A 16,153-nucleotide genomic window follows, 5' to 3' on the forward strand; every position below is an offset into this window, starting at 1 on the left:
TTCTATCAGTGAAATAATACTTTAGCTGAAGGTATGATTTAAGTAGGCAGCTGCTTAACAAGTGTGAAGCCATATCTCAAAATCAAAAATAAATTACTGCTTAACCTGGCACCAATGGCTCATGCCCATAGTTCAAGCTAATCCAGAAGTTGATATCTGAGAACCTCTAATTCATGGACAGAAAAGTCCATGAGACTCTTAATTTCAATTAAGCACAGGGATGTAGCTCAAGTAGTAGAGTGCTGGCCTTGAGTAAAAACAACCTCAGGTACTGTGCCCAGGTCCCCAAGATGGGCACAAAAACAAACAACTTTTTAAAAATGTTACCTCACAAAATGTTAACACATGACTTTTCACATTTTTTAATTTTTTTTTTTTTTTTTTTTTTTTTTGGCCAGTCCTGGGCCTTGGACTCAGGGCCTGAGCACTGTCCCTGGCTTCTTCCCGCTCAAGGCTAGCACTCTGCAACTTGAGCCACAGCGCCGCTTCTGGCCATTTTCTGTATATGTGGTGCTGGTTAATCGAACCTAGGGCCTCGTGTATCCGAGGCAGGCACTCTTGCCACTAGGCTATATCCCCAGCCCGACTTTTCACATTTTTTAAGTAAAGGAATTAAATAGTAAGAGAGGTTACTTGTTAACTCAGGATCAAAGCAAGTCCTAAGACAGAGTAAATATTCAAAATTACTTATAAAGATATTGTAGTTTAGAATTTGGGGGAAGCAGCAGTGATTTGTAACTGAAAGCAGGTCGAGAGCTATATACGACAATTAGAGGAATGCATTGAATCCAACATAAGATCACTAGACATTCCTCTTGAATATCTACAACTGGGTGATACACCTGTACCATGTCCAATAATCTTCCCTCAAGAAAACAGACTAAGGCATTCAGGTTCCTTGCCACCGAATCATTTGTAATAGAATCGAGTTACAAGCTAACAGGAGAGTTGGACAGTACTGCTTTTAAGCATTACTTCTGAAGCTATAAAGCTTATGCTCATTAGACTCACTCCCTGCTCTACACTTGGGAGCCAGGTTCCATCAAGAAGATGAAGAGATAAACAAAAAACACGAAAGGATCCCCATAGACTGCTGCTAAAGGAAAGGGAAACCCTAAAGAAAGATTGCAATTAAATGTCCCCTCAGGAATACATACCTCCTATTTATTTCCTTTACTGCAGCATTTCACACAGTTCCTTTATCCGACTCTCCCATATATTCAGTAAGAATTTTTAAGGTCTGTTTGACTTTTTGTATGATGATGTAGGACATCAAACCTAGGAATCATGCTTGCTATGCAAGCATTCTACCACTGAGTTACCATTCCACCCTGAGTCGTAAGTTTTAATATACATTGAATCTATGAAATGAGTTGTAGTATGATATATTTCAAATACTACAGCCTATATTAAATGCTTGTTACACATTAACCAACATTATCATTTAGCACATATAAAGTTTTATTAGTTTTAAATTCTCTTAAACACTTATTTCCTGAAATAAATACTTACAAGCTTTTACCCTTTAATGAGAATGTATCTGCATGTAGAAACACCTTTAACTTCATAAAAGTATTTGGGATTTACCTTTTTAATTTTTGCCTTTAGCTCTTCAAGCTATCAATCAATATGCTTCAACTTAACAGTAATGTTTGGAAAACAAAGGAAAAACCACTCCATATGTATACTTAAAGACCACAATGGTGAAACAAGTAGAGCCAACATGCACCAACATGTAGAAGGTACATCTCTATAGACTAGGTACAAAACAGACTGGGGAACACAGTGTGACAGCGGGAAGTAGAATGGGGTAGTGAAAATATAACGAAGTTCCTATGACTAACATTACAATTTCATAAGGAGAAATAGGTAAGTTTTAATTTCCAAAGATCTATTTGAAAATAAATTTATATCTTTTTTGAGATAAGGTCTTTCTTATAGGCCAGGCAAACATGAAACTCAAACTCATAATCCTCTTGCACTCAGCTCTCAAGTGAAATCTGTACTTCTTCAAGACAGTCCCTCAACTGAAAGCATGAGAAGAATGAAAAGACAAGTCACTGAGGAGAACAAAGTGTTTTCAATTGGTACATCCCAGAAAGACATATCTTAACTAGAATAGCAGTTCCCCAAGTGTGATCTACAGATGCCCAGAGTACCTTTGGACCTCTTCAAGGGGCCTACAGGATCACAACAATATTTGTAAAACACTAATGTGTTATTTATCTTTTTTACTGTGTTAATATTTGCAGTGATAGTGTCAAAGCAGTGCTGGGCAAAACTACTGATGCTTTACATTGAATTCATGTCACGGCACTTAGCTGTCCTGGTAATCACTGGTTTCTTTGCAACTGGGCATTCATAGGAAGACAGGCCTGCACAAAGGTCTTTGATAAGGGAACAAGAGCTATTAATTTTATTAGCTCTTAATCTTCTCATACATATCTTTTTTTATTCTGTATGACAAAATGAAAAGTGCACAAAAAACACTCAACACACAAACTGAAATATGAGGATTCTCTCCAAAGCATTGGTGTGAGTGCGTTACAAGGCGAACTTGTTACTTTTTTCAGAGAATGTGATTTTTACTTGAAATAGTAGCTAACAGACCAACTATGATTATACAGATTATTCAATTATAATTATTCAATACCTGTTCTCAGGTATTTGAGTGGTATTTTCTTGAAATAAAAGACTGTCACTTTAAGAAAACAACTGGTAAGATTGGTAGGTCAAAACTCAATCTCTCAATCAACATTTGGGACTTTGAAAAGCTACTATCTGGGGCTGGGGACATGGCCTAGTGGCAAGAGTGCTTGCCTTGTATACGTGAGGCCCTGGGTTCAATTCCCCAGTACCACATATACAGAAAATGGCCAGAAGTGGCGCTGTGGCTCAAGTGACAGAGTGCTAGCCTTGAGCAAAAAGAAGCCAGGGACAGTGCTCAGGCCCTGAGTCCAAGCCCCAGGACTGGCCAAAAAAAAAAAAGAAAAGCTACTATCTGCACTAAGCAATAACTATGCAATATTTAGAACATTTTTAAAATAAAGCCAGTGATAATATTAAAAGATGTGATTTTAAAACATCATTGCAAAAATAATCAAATTTTTGAGCTCTACATAAATCAGAAAAATCAATGTTTTCTAAATGATCAATTCAAGATACTAGAAAAATATAAACACTTCCATCTTTTGGGGGGTTTGTTTAGTTTTGTTTTTTGTAGTACTGTGTTTGAACTCAGAGCCTTTTACATTCCTCTTAGGCAGGCACTGTACCATTTGAGTCATTATCCCAGTACCTTTTTGGATATGATCTTGCATTACTGTTCAGGAGAGTCTAGACCATAATCTTTAATATAGAAACAATTTTGAGATAATTGTCTATTGAGACAAATATTAAAAACAGATTATATAATGTTATTATATATAATACAACATATTGTATGTATAATGTATTATAACATATATTTATATATAACATATATAACATATTATATATAATAACATATGTTACTTTTCTCACTTAAATTCCTTTTTTCAGTAACCAGTTTTCTAATTCTTAAATTCACTAATAAATAATGTGTGCACTAAGGTTATTTATATAAATAAACATTTAAAGACTACTACATTGTTAATAACTAATACAGTAAATGCTGATAAATATAACCAGAATAAAAAAAGTTGTCTAGGCTCAATAGCATGTATGTGTTCTTTAAATAATCAAGAGAAAAGTTTGAATATAGCTATGTTGGCTTTCTTTTTCTGCTGTAAAAGAATATCATAAAATTAGCAGTTTCAAAGAACATAGAAAAATTAAGTGAAAAAAAGAAAAAAAACAAATAGATTGACTCATACAGTTCTGAGTCAGAAATTCAAAATGAGTCAGAATCAAAAGTAGTATTTCGTGAAAAGTTGGAGGAGAAAAATCTATATTTACATACATGCACATACATACATACATACATACATACATACATACATACATACATTTTGCCAGTCCTGGGGCTTGAACTCTGTCCCTGAGCTTCTATCACTAGAGCCACTGTGCCACTTCTGGCTTTTTCTGAGTACAGCAGTTTATCTCACAGACTTTCCTCCCCAGGCTGGTTTCAAACAGCAATCCTCAGATCTCAGCCTCCTGAGTAGCTAGGATCACAGGTGTGAATCACCAGTGCCCAGATTTTTTAAAAATCTATTCCTTCCTATTTTTCAGTTTCTAGAGTTTCCTTGGATGCTGGCTACATCAATGAGACCTCCATTTCAGCATTTCCTTCTCTGACATTCCTATTTCACACTTAAAAGCTACTACAGGGTAATCTCTCTATATCCAGACCCTTAACTTGATTATATCTCCTTTCTTCTGTAATATATTTATAGGATTTGTGAATTAGGATGTTAATATATTTGGGAAACCATTATTCTATGACAACTAGAACACTATGGTAACTACTGACCTCATTATATATTGGTCACTTTTACCTTAAGAAAAAAACACATTTGAAAAGATACTTCACAAAAGAGTATAGACAAATAACTAATAAGCATATGAAATCTGCTTCATCTCATTAGTCCTCAGGAAAAGAGGGTAATTGAAATGCCAATGTAATAGCATTTGTATATCCAATAGAAGAATTAAAAGGAAAAAAGAAACATATAAGTAGAAAGTACCAAGGATATGGACAAACTGAAACTCTCATGTCCTACTAGAAAGAATATAGAACACAGAAAATGATGGGATTGTTCATACCCTACAACATATAGCATTTCCACTCAAAAGTATACACTCAAGACTAATGTTCACTACATACCTTAATTTTCAAAGCAACAGTATTCATGTAATAAAAATAGGAGATCACTATGGAACTGATAACACACTGTGATATGTTCATATAATGGAATAATACACAAAAACTACAATCAAGAAACAATTTCTACATGTAATGGATGAATCTCACTGATATTTAATGTTGGACCTAATAACACAATGAGTTATTATTCCAAAATAGCCCAAACCAAGCTATAGTAACAGTGCAGAAAACAATTCCTTGAGGCAAAAGGTAAAGTTTTGAGGCAGGGAAGAGGAAGAAAGAAAAAGGTCTACGAAAAAAATTATCTGTGTTCTGTCCCTTTACCTTAGTGCTGGCAACACAGGTACGCTTACATTATAAAAATTTATTAGACTGTATACCTGAGTTTTTATTTTGTATGTTTGCTATACTTCAGGATTATTAAGTAAATTCTTAATAGACTGGATAGGATAGACTGTTTAAAGAACTTTTTAAAAGCTGAGTGCCATGGGCTCATGCCTATAATCCTAATTACTCAGAAGGTTAATTAAGATCTAGAGAGTCACTGACCAGCCCAGAATCCAGGCCAGCCCAGGTAGAAAGCTCTACTAGTCTCTACCTCCAAAATAACTACCAAAAATAGGGCTAGAAGCATGATCAAGTGGCAGAATAACAACTGATCAAGTTCAGGGCCCTGAGTTCAAACCACAGTACCACAAAAAAATTATTAATTAATTATATTTTAAAAGTAATAATAATTGAAACAACTTATGGGGGGAGTATTATGCTGGACAACAGCAGAAAAATATACATTGTCATTATGGCACGAAGAAAAAGAGATATCATTCTAAAAATGAATTCTGAGGTTTTGCACGGTTCCAGCTGGAATCCATATTATATCTAGGAAAAACAGGCACAAAAGAAATGATATTTAAATATCATTTAAATTTGATGAGAAAATGAATCTAGGGCCTACTTGTTGAAAGCAGCTTCCCATTTTTCTTGTCATCTCTTTTTCCTAAGACTACCTTCCAAAGATGCTATCAAATATATAATGATTAAAGAAAACTTAAAAAATAGTGAGCCACACAAAATGAAATTGAACAATATACACACAGGAAAACACACAATATAAAACTTCCATGTTGTTACCAGTTTAGAACAGCTACAGACAGCATTCACTCATTAGCAGAAATCCTATAATAGCAATCAAATTTTTATCTTACATGGAATAAAAATAACATCTAAATATCCTTATAGAAACCTTTTAGTAAAATACAATGCATTCAGGGAAGCACTGAAAGGTAGAAAATTCTCTCACCCCACCCATCTCTGCCCTTAATCAGCTTTTAACAAGGTAGTTTTCCCAACAAAAGTATGTACTTCATCTACAGCCAAGGAGCTAAAGAGCAAATAAGCAAGCGACTGCTAATTCAAGGAAAGGAGTCCCCAGGGGCAAGTATGCACTGTGTCAGATTTCCAATAACGTGTATTATTTGTTTGGAGAAATTTAATCACTTACTATACTATATTGAAACTGTGGTTATCAACCAGCATGAAAGCATTGCCAAAGAGTGGTATGGACCCCTTTGGTTTAACTGGTAAACCCTGCAACCTGCAGTATGTCACACTTGATAGAATATGCTAACACCAACTTGTATGCTCAAATTTGCTATCCTGAAAGAAGTAAAAATTTTACATGGAATGATCTTACTCTAGTATTGGTTAAATCAAATATTTCTTTCCTTGGGAACTTGGATAAACACCATTTTGCTGCTCTCAAGTTCATTTTCACCAAAATAAAATTGGAAAGCAATGGGTTTCCTGTTAGACATATCTGGTCTTACCATTACATTCATACCTTTTTGATGTTAGAACTTATGACCTTAGTTAACGACAAAGGGAATACACAGGAAAAAATTAAGATAATTAATCTCAAGTTTGAAGTAGAAAATAAAGAGAAAACGTCAGGACTTTGGATGTATAGACTGCAGAGGAGAGAGCAGCCAATCTTAAAAGACTTCATGAAATGCATTTTGAATTGCATTTTTTAAAGGAAAGATTTGAAAATGAGATGACAAGTTATTTTAATAAGGAAGATTAACAAGTGTCTGAAGCCAAAAATAAGCATAGTATTTTGGGGGAAAATGAACAGATATACTTGGCTGAAGTCACAACTTTATGTGAGGGAATGACAAGGAATGTATTTAATGTGGATAGGAGTTAGAGTTGAAGGAGTGGGAATCATTCAAACTTTCAGAACAGAGGGAACATAAAAACCAGTGTTCCTAGAAGGCACATATGAAAATTAGTGATATAAAGAGAAACTCTGCCTGTGTTCTTCCTTAGAACTCTTCTTTCCAATGACCACACTCTGATTTTTCCTCAGTGGTGATTTATTCTCCCTAATCTAATCTTGACAATGCTTCTCAGTCCCTTTGCTTTGAACTTCCCTAGGACAACTCTACACCAAGATATCCATACATCCTATAGACAGCTTCCTAGGAAACTTTGAAATTTTACAGAAAAGGAATTCATTTCCAACAGCAAAAAAGAGCATGGGCCAGAGGTCTTGATTTCAATCTCATTTCCACAATATATTGTTGGTGTGGTTTGAAGCAATGTCTTATCAACAAGTACCAAAACAATGATTATTTTACAGGTGAAAATAAAGGAGACCTGGCATGAAAATCTATAAAAATAGATATATTTTCATTAGTATAATGTTTTTGTGCGTGTCAAGCACTGGGGCTTGAACTCAGGGTCTGTGCCACTTAGCATTTTAGCTCAAAGCTAGCCATCTACCATTTGAGCCATAACTCCACTTCTGGCTTTTTAGTGTTTAACTGAGGAGTCTCACACACTTCCCTCTCTGGGCTAGCATGGAACTGCCATCCTCAAATCTCAGCCTCCTCAGTACCTAGGACTGCAGATGTGAGCCACTGGTATCTGTCTTCTCTCATATAATTTTTGAGGATAAATAAAGTTTAAATCAGAGCCAAGAACAACAAAATTATACAATGTAAGAAAAATAAGAAGTCATAACACCAACACAATTTTCTTATTCCTGTTCATGAACTTTTACAAAAAACTAGGCACAGACATTTGTTTACTATTATTACAACCTGGAAATCACTTTGTTTATGATATTTTCATTCTCATTGTAGAAATATTTTTCAAAAATATAACTTAATCTTCACAGTGACACTGATTACTATGCATTATACTCATAATCTCACTTATGGAATTGCAACTTCTTTGTAAAACAATAAAATTTATATGAATATTAATGAATAAGGAATACTTCAATTGAACAATACTATATAACTATTTACATCCTGTTACAAAGTAAGGCTATAAATTATTTTCTCATATAAGAATCGTGACAATAACTATTTTGTCCTTAGTATCCAACATACCAATGCCTCGTCATCAATGAGGAAGAATCAGACCAACCTGATTCCATCTTATGAAGGTATCAGACACACTAAAGTTAACAAGCATAGCATCTAAAATGTGCTCACATTGGAATCTCTACATCTTAAGTGTTATTATAGATAAGATTTATAGTTACAGTATTATACAGTCCTTTAAACGCTAGGTTCTGCTTACTTTCTACATTATCACACCACCAAAATCATGATCAAAGATGAATGGTTCTTAATATTTGTAATTAAATAATCTTTATTTACTAACTACAAGTACAGGGGAGAATTCAAAAGTCAGTACCATTAAAAAGGCAAAGGACTACTGATTAGATAGATCCAGGAAAACAAAAACATTGTGGCTACTAGTAATAGTAAATTACATTGGAAGTGAGGTACTCAATGGACAAAGGTCTCTGTGAGGAAATATAAAACTGCTAAAGGATTTAAGTGATTAAGTAAACTCAAAAATCCTGGTACCCTTCTAATAAAAAGCTAATTTGTTAAATGTATACTAGGTAATACAAATAACATAAATGTTAAAAGCATTTAGAAATAGGAAATAAGAAACATAAAACGATTTCTTTTTTTTTTTTTTTTGGCCAGTCCTGGGCCTTGGACTCAGGGCCTGAGCACTGTCCCTGGCTTCTTCCCGCTCAAGGCTAGCACTCTGCCACTTGAGCCACAGCGCCGCTTCTGGCCGTTTTCTGTATATGTGGTGCTGGGGAATCGAACCTAGGGCCTCGCGTATCCGAGGCAGGCACTCTTGCCACTAGGCTATATCCCCAGCCCCATAAAACGATTTCTTGGTAAACACAGATAACAGAAAATCTGTTAAAGTTTGTTCTATCCTGAAGGCTCTTATGCCTGCAGGTCCCTAGAGCAAAACAGAACCTTCCCTAACTTTGTAGCAGAGAAAGCCATGGGGAATTAGGCTGACTTAGAAGGTGATTATTACCAGAAGAAAGAATTTCCACATATGACATCAAATAAGGGAATTAAGATTAAGTTATAAACAGGCAAGCCACTTACTAGTGTCCTTTCCATTACCTGATACAGTTGCTACTTTATAAAGACATCATCATAATTTAGTTCCCGAGTGGGAGATGTTCTGGTCACTATTAAAATTTTATAACCTGATGGGGAAAACAAATAAAGGAAGACTCTCACAAGAGAAAAGGTACTGAAATGATAAATTCCTCCTAAAATAGAGCCTAAAGTTCCTCATGCACAGCTTTGGATGGGCTTTGCATAGGCTTTGCATGGGCTTTGAAGTCATCTGATACCCAAGATCTAGTATGTATAGGTAAAGCATGTGATTATCTTTTAACATATTAGTAAACTTTCTACTTCATCATTCATCTTTAATATGGGATGATAATACCTTTTTATTTCTTTCAAAATGTGTTGCAAGGACTGAGCATAAGTATATGTAAAGACAGAACAAAAGAGAAAAAAACAGAGCAAGAACACACTTCACATATTTCATGGAATCTGATATAAAATCTAAAGATAGTAACAAACACCCACAGTAAAAAGATTATTAAGTTTTTCTGCCTTGGACAAGACCACTGTAGACCTCAGTCTTAGAGGCTGTTTTTATAAAAAGCAAATATAATGAAAATTTAAAAGTTTGAGTACTACAAAGTGATACATGAATGAAAAGAATTTTTAGAACAAAAATTGTGTTACATGAAAAAAATGATACTTTATATTTTTAGAAACATAAGCAAATATGGAAGGAGAGAAAACAGAATTGTAGCCCAAACATTTCAGAATAGGAGTTTGTGATTTCTCTTTTTGAATAATTGGATAAAGCTGGGTGCTAGTGGGTCACAGCTATAATCATAGCTACTCAGAATTTGAAATTTGAGGATCCTGGTTCGAACTCAAGTCAGTCAGGAAAGTCCAGGAGAGTCTTAATTCCAATTAACCAGTCAAAATCTGAAGTGGAGCTCTAGTTCAAGTAGTAGAGCTCTAGCCTTGAGCAAAAAAGCTAAGGACAGTATCTAGGACCTGAGTTTAAGCTACAGTACTGGCACACACACAGAAAGGAGTTTTCAATCCTCAGGGTTAAATTCACTTACTTTATTATTCAAAACAAATAAAATTCACAAAAACATACTGTGTACCCTTGCAACCTTTCAAGCAAGGTTCTGCATCTAAGGTTCACAGTAAGTAATCAATTATGATAGTACAATGGAAAAACTTGAAAGTCAAATAAATCTTTCTAAATACTGGTATTATTTAAAATTTTGAGGTTTCTAAATACTTTAGAAAACACAAATTCTTCTTGAGGTCATGTTCCCATTAGTAAAATATAACAATATTACTTATCTTCTTGGGATATTTTGAGTCTTCATTCAGTGGGATGACATACCACATACAAAGCAACTGGAATATGGTAGGTGCTTCTTAACACCCTTCTTTTCCCCGAATCAAAGATGTAAGTAAATTACATATCCATCCAAGGTAAAAAATAAGCTAAAGCCACATAAAAAGTATCTTTCTCAACCCCTCACCCTCCACAAAAGCAAGATATATCATCTGTTTAGGACTAGAAAAGGCTTAAAAGAAAATGGGTTGTTTGAAATGAGCCTCAGCTAATATGAAAATTTTGAATACATATAGTTACTGGGCAGCAGAGTACAAGCAAACAATTAAAGCATGATGGAAAGAAACAGCCTAGAAAAAGATTGAGGGTGCTTGACAAAGAACATTACTTAAATCTGAGGGAACTATTTATGGTAAAGCAAAAAGAAAGGCAACAATATGGACAAAAAAAGATAATTTAAAGATGTGATTTTGGAAAATCATTACAGTTGCCAAGAAGACTTTATCCTTAATGGAACATACTGACATTTTCTTAGTAGCAAAATCATTTGATGCTTGCCTCGTTTACATGAAGCCCTGGGTTCAATTCCCCAGCACCACATACAGAAAAAAACCGAAGTGGCGCTGTGGCTCAAGTGGCAGAGTGCTAGCCTTGAGCAAAAAGAAGCCAGGACAGTGCTCAGGCCCTGAGTCCAAGGCCCACGACTGGCCAAAAAAAAAAAAAAAAAAAATCATTTGGTAACAGTTCATAGAATTAAATGCAACCATGAGAAAAATGTCAAGTTTTAGAAGGATTTTAGATGAGAAAAAATTTAGACACTGTAGGTAGAAAATAATTTTCCCTTAAAGATGCCCTGTACCCAGGAAGAACAACCAGAGATAGGTATCATTGTATTCTTAGACAAAGAAACTAAGAAAATTTCCATATTTAACCCATAATCCAAGATGGGTTATGAGAGATCTTGCCCTGGGTCATACAAATTAATATTAATATTAACAGCAGATAGAGAAAACAAACTCACAATTCTCTCCTCTAGGTCTGTTACTTGAGACAGTTATTTCCTCTCTCAAGTATTTCTGAAAGATAATTATCAGGATAACAAAGATAACTTCTCAAAAATATGCTCTTATGCTGAGCATGCAAAATGGGGAAGCATGCGTGCAATTGTAAATTATACAACTGGAGCTTGAGATAAATGCTTGTGGACTTACTTCATCTGTTAACTCAGAGGACATGATAACATTTTAAAAGTGTGGAAAACCTTATGATAGTTATGTCTCATACTCTTTTTTTTTTTTTTTTTTCTTGGCCAGTCCTGGGGCTTGGACTCAGGGCCTGAGCACTGTCCCTGGCTTCTTTTTGCTCAAGGCTAGCACTCTGCCACTTGAGCCACAGCGCCACTTCTGGCCGTTTTCTGTATATGTGGTGCTGGGGAATCGAACCCAGGGCTTCATGTATAGGAGGAAAGCACTCTAGCCACTAGGCCATATCCCCAGCCCATTTCTCATACTCTTGATATAATTCATGAGACTCTAAACAGGTAATCCAACTTGGTCATCAGAACTTAAGGGACTTGGTTATAAAATTCAATAATTTTCCACCTGAACTATCACCGTCCAATAACAAGTATAGTTTCTCTCTCTCTCCCCTCTCTCTGTCTCTCTCTCTCTCTCTCTCTCTCTCTCACACACACACACACACATACAAACTGTATGTTGACCTATCCCATCGGCCATGCTGTAGTTGTAATGTGGGAACAAAATATCACTAAGAAATAGGAAATTTGATCTGGGCACCAGTGGCTCACACCTGTAACCTTAGGTACTCAGGAAGCTAAGATCTGAGGATCACAGTTCAAAATCAGCACAAGCACTAAAGTCCTGATGACACTCTAATTTCCAAAAAAGCACATGAAAATCAGAAATGGCACTGTGGCTCCAAGTCATAAAGCACTAGCCTTCAGCAAAGGAGCTCAGGGACAGCGCCCAGGCTGAGTTCAAGCCCCATGAGCAACAAAGAAAAAAGAAAAGAAATAGGAATTGCACCAGGTGCTGGTAGCTCACACTCATAATCCTGGCTACTCAGAGGCTGAGATCTGAGGATCCCAGTTCAAAGCCAGCCTGGGTAGCAAAGTCTGCAGACTCTCATGTCAAGTAAACTAGTCAGAAAAGGCCAGATGTGGCACTGTGGCTCAAGTGGTAGAGTGCTAGCCTTGAACAAAAGCTCAGGGACAGCACCCAGCCCCTGAATTCAAGCCCTAAGGCTGGCAGAAAAAGAAAGAGGAAATAGGAATTTCAAAGTATAAGAGAAGTCCTTTTCTTTTTAGTTCTTTTCATATACATATTTCCCATTATCTATACCCTTTTGATAGACACTCCTGCTTGGAAATTTCAAAAATGAAGAGAAAATATACATAATAAGTAAGAAACAAATGATCAGGGCTTATTAGTCTCAGGAAAAAAAAATCCTGGTACTCTTCTTTCTCTAGTAAGAACAGAGCAAATGATAGCCACAGCTCTGTCTTGTCACTAAGCAACACAATGATATTCTCTAGTACCTCTAAGAGAACATAGAAGCATTGCTGGATAAGGTAATCATTATCTATGGAAAACCAGAACAGGCAGTTTGGGAAGTCACACATATCATTCTATGAAGTACAGTAGTGTAGCAGGCACAGTTTTGGAAGTGTAGCATAAAGAATGAAAGATCTCTTTTAAACAAAATAGAGCATGGCATTAATGGAAACTTTATCGAAGACTTAGGGCTTCAATTATCTCTTACCTTGATTCTGAATGATCCATGGTAAAGAATTTCTGTAGTCTGAATAGTAAGATCACTTGAACATACATTAAGAGATTATACAATATTTAGGTGTTAGTGACATTGTAGAATAAACACGATGTGCAATACCTCAGGGAAGGAAACAATGCACAAGTGAAAAAAAGCTTGCACACTGAGTTAAGCAAGTCATATTCACATTAATGCCTCTAAATGGCCAGGAGGTTATAGAAAATATAGGGTTGACTGCATATATATAAAGGGCCACAGGATTACCAGGAATATATAAACAGTAACACATTACAGTATCGTTTTGACTTTTAATTTTTAAACACAGCAAACAGGAGGAGGAGGTGAAGAAAAAGAGGAGGAGAAGGAGGAGAAGCAAGAGGAAGAACAGCAACAACATAAGTAACACCAATCTAGAATATGTAGACATTCAACTACTGAGGTTTTTTTTCTTATGATACTCCAACATCTAACTCATTCAAATCATTGCACAAAGCCAAAGGATATAGTTAAAATATCATTATTAAATTATCAACAAAAGAATTAAACATATTTATAAGATGTTTCTTCTATATGTACTAATTTAATGAAATAAATTTGTTTTCAAAGAGAAAAATTCTTTTTTTTTTTTTTTTTGGCCAGTCCTGGGCCTTGGACTCAGGGCCTGAGCACTGTCCCTGGCTTCTTCCCGCTGAAGGCTAGCACTCTGCCACTTGAGCCACAGCGCCGCTTCTGGCCGTTTTTTCTGTATATGTGGTGCTGGGGAATCGAACCTAGGGCCTCGTGTATCCGAGGCAGGCACTCTTGCCACTAGGCTATATCCCCAGCCCTCAAAGAGAAAAATTCTTTTAAGATGAGGATGTAATTTTTAAATATCAGCCACTAAAATTAAAGGCAGCATGTTTTTCATGACAGGACAAATTTTTGAAACACAAATTAAAAGAGAAATATAAAGTGACAAAAAAGGAAACACATAAAACCTGGAATGGTAAAGATTTTGACTCTATGTATAAGTGATTAATGTGTGTACATTTATATTAAAAGTGAGAGAGATGGTATTGTATATATAATTTTGTAAATTGTTTTCCAATTTGAAATAATGAAAATGTTTTAAATGAATATATATCAGCATTAATAAAAGAAGTAAACTATATGAGTATTCAAAATAGATGACTAACAGAACTGTTCATCTTATTTTTAATTTATATTAACTCTTCACTATACATATATAGCATTTGTCCAAACATAATTCTGTATGAATTTTATAACAGAGCTATGATCATTTCATTACTAATATTTTAAAAGAGGAACTAACATAGTAAAAAGGTAACCACATTTTAAGAAGATTCTGAGACAGTGAAAAAACAAATGCCAAAAAGACCACACCAATTTAGACTTCTACCATAGAGTATCAAAACAACTACCACCAGCACCAGAAATTTCTCATGCATATTGAAAGCTATCACTGTTGGGGAATACTCAGACAGGGAATTGGAACACCATGGCTTTTCAAGAAGCAACATTCACCGGTGCAATCACATAGACTCAATAGAATCTTGTCTAACAGGCGCGCCCCAAGAACAAAGCAGACTTGTACTATATTCCCTTACAAGCAGAAAGCAAATTTGATGCCACATATGGCTACATATGATTTCACTGACTAGCTCCTCAGTGCTACATTTCCTCTGCCCAGGTTCAATTTCTTTAAGTTCCAGTTTCCTGCCACATATCCCCCTCCTCCTTACTACATCACTTTACTTGAAATTAGATTCAACATATAAATTCTGAGCATAGAAAAATATTCAGACCATAAAATGAGCTGAAAGTTCCTTAACTATTTATTGGTCATTTCTGACCTGAGTAGTGCTGATTCTTTCTCAAAACATTTGCACAATTCTAAAAGGGGCTAAATAGCTGATATTTCTTAGAAAACAAATTTCTACAGTCCTCTTTGGTACTTAAGAGATGATGACACTTCAGACTCCTATATATGCCCTGAAAAAATGTATCTGGTCAAAGGAATAACCCCAGGTACATGATGACTACAACCCAGCTTGATCCAGATCAAGCCATGATGGGATTAAGGTATGTATAGCCTCAAACTACAATCATCTACTTATTCCTCTTGCTAGTAAAAGATGTACCTTTACTGGTAGAAGATAAATATTACCAGGAATTTCTATGTATTTTAAATACAATGTCTAACAACAAAAAATAAATAGGGAAGAGACAAAATTATACGATTGAAAACAAAGCCAGAAACAAACCCATCAATAAGTAGGTAAACAATAAATAAGCCAATAAATGATGACTTCCAATAAATGACTTTAAATGATGTTAATAATATGCTCAAGTAAAATAGGACAAATTAAAATTTTTAAATGAAGAGTTGCATCTGAAACTTTCAATTTGTAATCCCAGATACTTAGGAAGTCAGGAATTGTGGCACAAATGGATCACCCTAGCTACATAGGAGGCATGAATAGGAAAACTGAGGACCAGGTAGGCTCAGGCAAAAAACTGAGGTCCTATCAAAAATAAGTAAGACATAAAACATCTCGGGGTATGGCTCAAAGGTTAGAGCATCTCCTAGCAAGTACAAGGTCCTGACTGAGAGAGAGAGAGAGAGACTTAAGAACTAATTAATACACATCTCCAACCTGAAGTTCTAACTCCTAGATTTCTCTTATTTTCCTACCATGGCATTCACTGTCTTTGTACTAATTTCCTTGAAGCTAATAGGAAGACACAATAGTAGGGACCAGGGACCACAATCAAAAGAAACAAAATGCAAAAGTCAATATAAAATGAAACAAAAGG

The 16,153-nt window shown here is 35.4% G+C and overlaps 1 protein-coding gene across 3 annotated transcripts in view; it reads right to left on the bottom strand.

The window, feature by feature from the left end:
• Exoc6b (exocyst complex component 6B) overlaps positions 1–16,153 on the bottom strand; it is a 530,388-nt gene that overhangs the window by 228,067 nt on the left and 286,168 nt on the right. The gene's annotated exons all lie outside the window — the stretch shown is intronic.

Source organism: Perognathus longimembris, chromosome 8 (assembly GCF_023159225.1).
Source record: "Perognathus longimembris pacificus isolate PPM17 chromosome 8, ASM2315922v1, whole genome shotgun sequence".
Classification (NCBI taxonomy): Eukaryota; Metazoa; Chordata; class Mammalia; order Rodentia; family Heteromyidae; genus Perognathus; species Perognathus longimembris.